At 52.1% G+C, this 6,262-nt stretch overlaps 1 pseudogene; it reads right to left on the reverse strand.

The window, feature by feature from the left end:
- Positions 1-4,351: 4,351 nt before the first annotated feature.
- On the reverse strand, positions 4,352-5,748 carry LOC147972759 (uncharacterized; annotated as a pseudogene).
- Positions 5,749-6,262: the final 514 nt, after the last annotated feature.

Below are 6,262 nucleotides of genomic sequence, written 5' to 3' on the forward strand. Positions count from 1 at the left end.
TGTTCAGCTTGGGCTATGGGTGACTAAGTCGTGCGGCGTTGCAGCTCGAGGGCGAGCGGTGGTATGTCGGGACGGCGGTCCCGGAAGGTGGTATGTTGGTGGAATATGCAGGGCATAACGGAGCAGCGGAGGTCGAGGCGGCGGCCTCGAGAGTTCGACAACATCGATTGCGTTCACCTCGTGTCGCTTGGGCGGCGAGGTTGCTCTCGATTTTGTCGGCGGCGTCTCAAGCTTCACCTTGTGGGAGCGTCCCAAGTCTGCTCCTCTCATAGCAGTCATGGCTTCTTCTCTCCGGCAACAGTGGTTTCATCTGTGTGTATGGCGTTAGTGTGCTCCAATGATGGTTGTGGCATCGTTGGCAAGTGTGATGTGGCCTTGTGGTGTGGCGATTCGAGTTGGCTTGGCCATGTGACGAGTGGGGCTTGGCCCTGTTTGTATCGGTTTTCGTTCGGTTTTTCGTAATTAACCGGGCAACCTTCTTCTTAATTAATGAAATGGGCAAAGCTTTTGCCTCGTGTTTCAAAAAAAATGTGTGTCCTCTTGCCATGTCGGAAGAGTCTCACTAATATGCAATACTTTTTTTCCGAGAAAACTTCCGAACTATTCATCTTTAATCATAGCAGTAAAACGAACACCCGAAATAACAAAAATCACATCCAGATACGTAGACCACCTACCAACGACTACAAACACTGAAGCGAGCTGAAGGTGTGCCGCTGTCATCGCTCTTCCCTCGCCGGAGTCGGGCACAACTTGTTGTAGTAGACAGCCAAGAAAGTCGTCGCATTAAGGCCCCATAAGACTAGCGCATCAGAACAACAATACTTTTTCGAGTGCGAAAATTGTGATTTGAGAGCACATTACATCAGGTCTTCAGTCTTCACATAATTGTTGCTCCGGCAACCCAGGCGGCGACCTCTCCCAGGATTCGAACCCAGTGACGTTACACTTACACCTAGCCATAGCTTGAAACTAGAACATGTTGGCGCGCATTAGCAGTTGTACGGCAGCACATACTGTAACGGATCTCGGCGGAGTAGCTTACAACCAGATCGGATCGGGGAAGAGCTTGGAGACGAAGGCAGGAGAGTAGGTGGGTAAAGGGGAAAGAAGAGGATGCCGTGGAGAGCAGCTCCAGTTATGTTTACAGTAATCTAGCCTGCCTACACACACACACACACACGCCTTAAGTATTGGTGCCGCTCGCGCAGTGCTGATTGGGTCGTCGCCCCTGTTGGTGGACCTGCTTGACCCCCGGACCCCTCTGTCATTGCCATTGACGTAGAAGTGCTGACATTCTCCCCTTCTTGGCGAATGGCTTGTCCCCAAGCCAGCGAAGAAGAAAACCGTTGCCGGAGCGATCCCGGTTCTTCCTAGGTGGCCATGGATGCCGGGAGCTGGGTCCAGCGCACGAGTACCCGTCTGGCATCGCCTTGAGTTGTCTTGACGACGCGCTCCTTCAGTATTTCTGCTGCTACCTATTCCAGACAAAGGATTTCAGGGTCAGGAGGTAGCTCAGTTTCTACCTGAATGTTCGGTCCGATTGACTTCTTGAGCTGTGACACGTGCACGACCGGGTGTATCTTGCTCCCGTCAGGTAACTGAAGCTTGTACGCCACTTTCCCCACTCGAGCCACCATGGAATATGGTCCGAAGTACTTGAACGCCAACTTCTGAAATGATCGTTGGGCGACCGTGGTCAGGATGTAAGGTTGCAGGCGTAAGTATGCTGCGTCGCCGACCTAAAACTCCCGGCCAGTCCTGTGTTTGTCCGCCTGCTTCTTCATGCGATCTTGCGCCTGCTTGAGTTGCTGCTGTAACAGTTCACGCATCACCTCCTGTTCCTGTAGCCATGCTGCTAGATCAGGCACCGTAGTGGAGTCCACTTGAGTCACTCCGAATTCCCATGGCAGTGTCCCGTACACGACTTCGTACGGTGTTCTTCCCAGGGCAGAATGGAAGTTGGTGTTGTACTAGTACTCTGCAAGGAAGAGCCACTTGTACCAATTTTTGGGGCAGGCATGCACTGAGCATCGAAGATACGTTTCGAGGCATTGGTTTACCCTCTCTGTTTTGCCGTCTGTCTGCGGGTGGTAAGATGAGCTCATTCTCAGTTGTGTTTGCGCGAGCTTGAACATTTCTTGCCACAGGTTGCTGGTAAAAAACCCTGTCCCGATCTGATATGATCGCCAAGGGCATCCCGTGGAGTTTGAAGATGTTGTGCATGAATGCCATGGCCACTGACAGTGTTGTGTATGGGTGTTTCATTGGTAGGAAGTGTCCATACTTCGAGAACTTGTCCACGATGACCAGAATCACATTGAATCCTCCAGATTTTCGGCAGTCCTTCGATGAAGTCAAGTGAGATCACTGCCCATGGTCTCTTTGGTATTGGTAATGGCTGTAGCAGTCCTGCTGGATAGATCCTTTCAATCTTGGCTTTCTGACACGTCTCACACTGTCGAACAAATTGCTTGACCATGCCCTTGACCCCTTTCCACGCAAACAGTCTGCGCACTCGATTATAGGTGGCATGGAACCCGAAGTGTCCCCCTGTTGCGCTGTCGTGAAGCGCTGCTATGAGGTTCTTTTGAATCTCTGGTTCTGTTCCGAGCCATATGCGCCCTTGGTATTTTATCACTCCATCTTGTAATGTGAAGTCTTTCTCGCTTTGTGGATCCGGCGCCAATCTTGCCATGAGTTGTCGTGTACTGTCATCTTGCTAATAGCTGTCACGATTGTCTCCAGCCATGCTGGTCGAGCCACTGCGATTGCTGCTAGTTCCTGCTGCTTGTTTGGTTCTTTTCGCGAAAGTGCATCTTCCGCTCTGTTTGTTGCTCCTGCTTTGTACTGGATCTGAACTAGAGCCCCACCAACTTGGTGAATGCTCTTTGTTGTATTGGTGTGTTGAGACGCTGGTCGGTGAGGTTCAGGAGACTTTTTTGGTCGGTACGGATGATAAACTCTGAGTGTTGAAAGTATGGACGCCAATGGTCTATTGCCAATAGGAGTGCGAGGCATTCTTTCTCGTATGCTGACAAACCCAGTTCCTAGGGGCTAAGCTTCTGCTAAGGTATGCCACTGGATGCCCCCTTACATGAGCACCGCCTCAATTCCAATTCCACTTGCGTCCGTCTCGACCACGAACGGCTTCGAGAAGTCTAGTAGTGCCAGCACTGCTGCTGAGATCAGCGCTTTGCTTCAGAGCTTGGAACGCCTCCTGGGCTGTGGGTGTCCACACGAACAGTGTATTTTTCTTGAGCAAATCATTCAACGGCCTGCTAATGACGCCAAAGTTGCGCACAAACTTGCGGTAATATCCTGCTAAACCCAAGAAACTTCTTAGCTGTTTGACTGTTGTCATTTGTTCCCACTCCTTCACTGTCTGAATGTGTTCTGTAAGTGTCGACACTCCCTTGTCGCTGATGTGGTGACCCAAATAACTGATGTGTTGTTGAGCGAATGAGCATTTGGACCTCTTTGCCACCAGTTCATACCCTCGAAGGCGTTGTAGCACTTGCCGCAGCAACTGCAGGTGTTCTTGATATGTCGTTGTATGCACCAGGATGTCGTCCATGAAGGCAAGCACTCCCTTCCGCATCAATGATCCCAGGACAATGGTCACGGCGGTTTGAAATGTGTTGGGTGCAAATGTCAATCCATAGGGCATCACTCGAAACTGAAAGTGCCCCACATGGGTCCTAAAGGCTGTTTTCTCCTCGTCTTCTTCGATCAGTCTAATCTGATGGTATCCCTCTCTCAGGTTCAGCTTCGAGAACCACTTGGAGCCTGCCAATTCATCGAGCAGTTCTTCTATAATTGGCAACGAGCAGTTCCCTTTCACAGTGATGGCGTTCAGGTGCCTGAAATCCACACAAAAGCGCCATGTCTGGTCTTTTTTCTTCACGAGCAGAACTGGGGACGAGAAGGGGCTTACGCTGGGTATGATCAGCACTTGTTGCAACATTTCTTCTTCTATCTCATTTTTCTGCTCTGGTGTATATCTGTAGGGCCGAATGTTGACTGGTTTTGCACCTGGTAACAGCGGGATCCGATGGTCCCAACTCCGATGTTGTGGCAGCGTCTTGGGTTCTGCAAATACTACTTGAAATTCCTCTAGCAATGCCGCAATTTCTGGAAGCTCTTGCGTGTCTTGTGTTGCTGAGGAGACGCTGCACAACACTACCACGTGGGCTATAGCATTTTGGTCCTCCCACTCCATCAGTTGTTGTGTAGAAACTTGTGGCACGGCTGTCACCTTGGGTTGAACTCCTGTCAGCAGAATCCATTCACCTGCGTGCTGGAACTGCAGTGCTTTGTGCTCCCAGTCAACCCACATGGGTCCACATTGCTACAACCAGTCCATGCCGGCGACCATATCGTAGCATCCCAGAGATAGAACTCTCAGGTCTGTCTGGAATGTATGCCCTTGTGTCGACCATGAACAGTTTGGTATCATCCCTTTGCATTGGAGTGTTCCACCGTCAGCTATCTTCACTGATGTGGCGGCAATTGGCTGAACTTTCTCCTGCAGAATCACTGCTATGCCTTCGCTGATGAAACTGTGTGAGCTCCCCGAATCCACCAGTATCAACATCTCTTTGCATGCCACTGTCCCAACCAGGCGCACGGTATGCGGTGTCGTCTGCCCAATGGTTGCAACCTTGGAAATCGACATCAGCACCTCCCCTTCTTGTTCTTCTACTTGTTGGTTCAGATCATCTGCTTGCAGTAATTCGAGCAACTCTTCCACAATGTGAAGTTGCACAGTAGCGGCGCATTGGTTCCCTTGGCCCCATTGTTCTCCGCACTTGAAGCAGAGACCGCGTGCGCGCCTGTAGTTGCGCAGTGCTGCAATGCAATCCTCGCCCGCTCACCCGCGCTCAGGCACGTTCGCGGCGTCGATGTCGCGCCTGTCGTCAGTTGCGACTGGTGCACCCGGTAGTGGGTTCCAGGGCGCTGGTGCTCCCATTGCCAGCAGTGGTCTTGGTGCTGCCCGCGGTTGTGGCACATCTTGTCGTTTGTACTCTCGCCGCGGCAGGGTGTCCATCAGCTCCGAAGCCAAAGAAAACGCAGAGTCCAGGTCCTTGGGTTGATGTAACATTACACCCACTCGGACTTCATGTTTTAATCCCTCTAGAAACTGAGTGGTAAAGAAAACTGGATCAAAAGCTGGATTATGGGCTAAGAGGTGGTGCATGATTTCCTCAAACTGAGACATGTACGCTTGTACAGTGCCTGTCTGACGAAGAGTTCTGAACTGACGCAAGTGTGCTTGATACTGCTCACGGCCAAATTTGCCGCACAGAGCTGCACACAACCCTTCCCATGACATCGACTCACTCTGTGCCTCATGTAGCTGCAGCCATCGCGTTGCGTTCCCCGTGAAATGGAGAGTAGCTACATGCACCCACAACTCTGATGCTATACCATACACACTGAAGTATTTCTCACATCCAGTTTCCAAAACTGGGGATTATCGCCGTCAAAAGTGGGGAAATCCAACTTGGGCAGTGACCAACTAAGATGCGAATTGGGTGCTGTGCGTGGATCTAATTCACCCCGATGCGGAACTAGATACAGATCAGAAGATGGGCTGGTGGTCAGGGGCGTACCCTTGACCGGAGGCGGTATATGGGTGGTGACCATGCCATATGCCCGACCCCCAGTGTCGTCGATCTCGTCGTGGCCTCTCGACTCGTGGTGTTCAGGGTCGTCGTGGCTTGTAGACGACGCTGGCCGCACCATCGTGTCGCTCTCTGGGATCGGATCCGGATGCGCCACTAGCGCAGGGTGGAGCGCGATGCGCCCAACCTGTCCGCGTAGATCATCCACCTGCTTCTGGATATGGGAGACGGCGGGGCGCCACAACTCCAAGGAGGTCTAGATCGCATCCATCCTCGCCTCGGTGGCGATGCACCCATCCGTGACGGCCTTGGCGAGGGCCGCGAGCTGCTCCTCCATCGCCGCCGCCTGTTGGGCTTGTTTCGTCTGGTAACGGGGCTTGGGGTAGGCGGTCTCCAGATCGATGGAGTACTGGACCTCTGATACCAGATTGTAACGGATCTCGGCGGAGTAGCTTACAACCAGATCGGATCGGGGAAGAGCTTGGAGACGAAGGCAGGAGAGTAGGTGGGTAAAGGGGAAAGAAGAGGATGCCGTGGAGAGCAGCTCCAGTTATGTTTACAGTAATCCAGCCTGCCTACTCACACACACACACACACACACCTTAAGTATTGGTGCCGCTCGCGCCGTGCTGATT

This window comes from Triticum urartu, chromosome 5A, assembly GCF_056163025.1.
Source record: "Triticum urartu cultivar PI428250 chromosome 5A, HENAU_Tu73, whole genome shotgun sequence".
Lineage (NCBI taxonomy): Eukaryota > Viridiplantae > Streptophyta > Magnoliopsida > Poales > Poaceae > Triticum > Triticum urartu.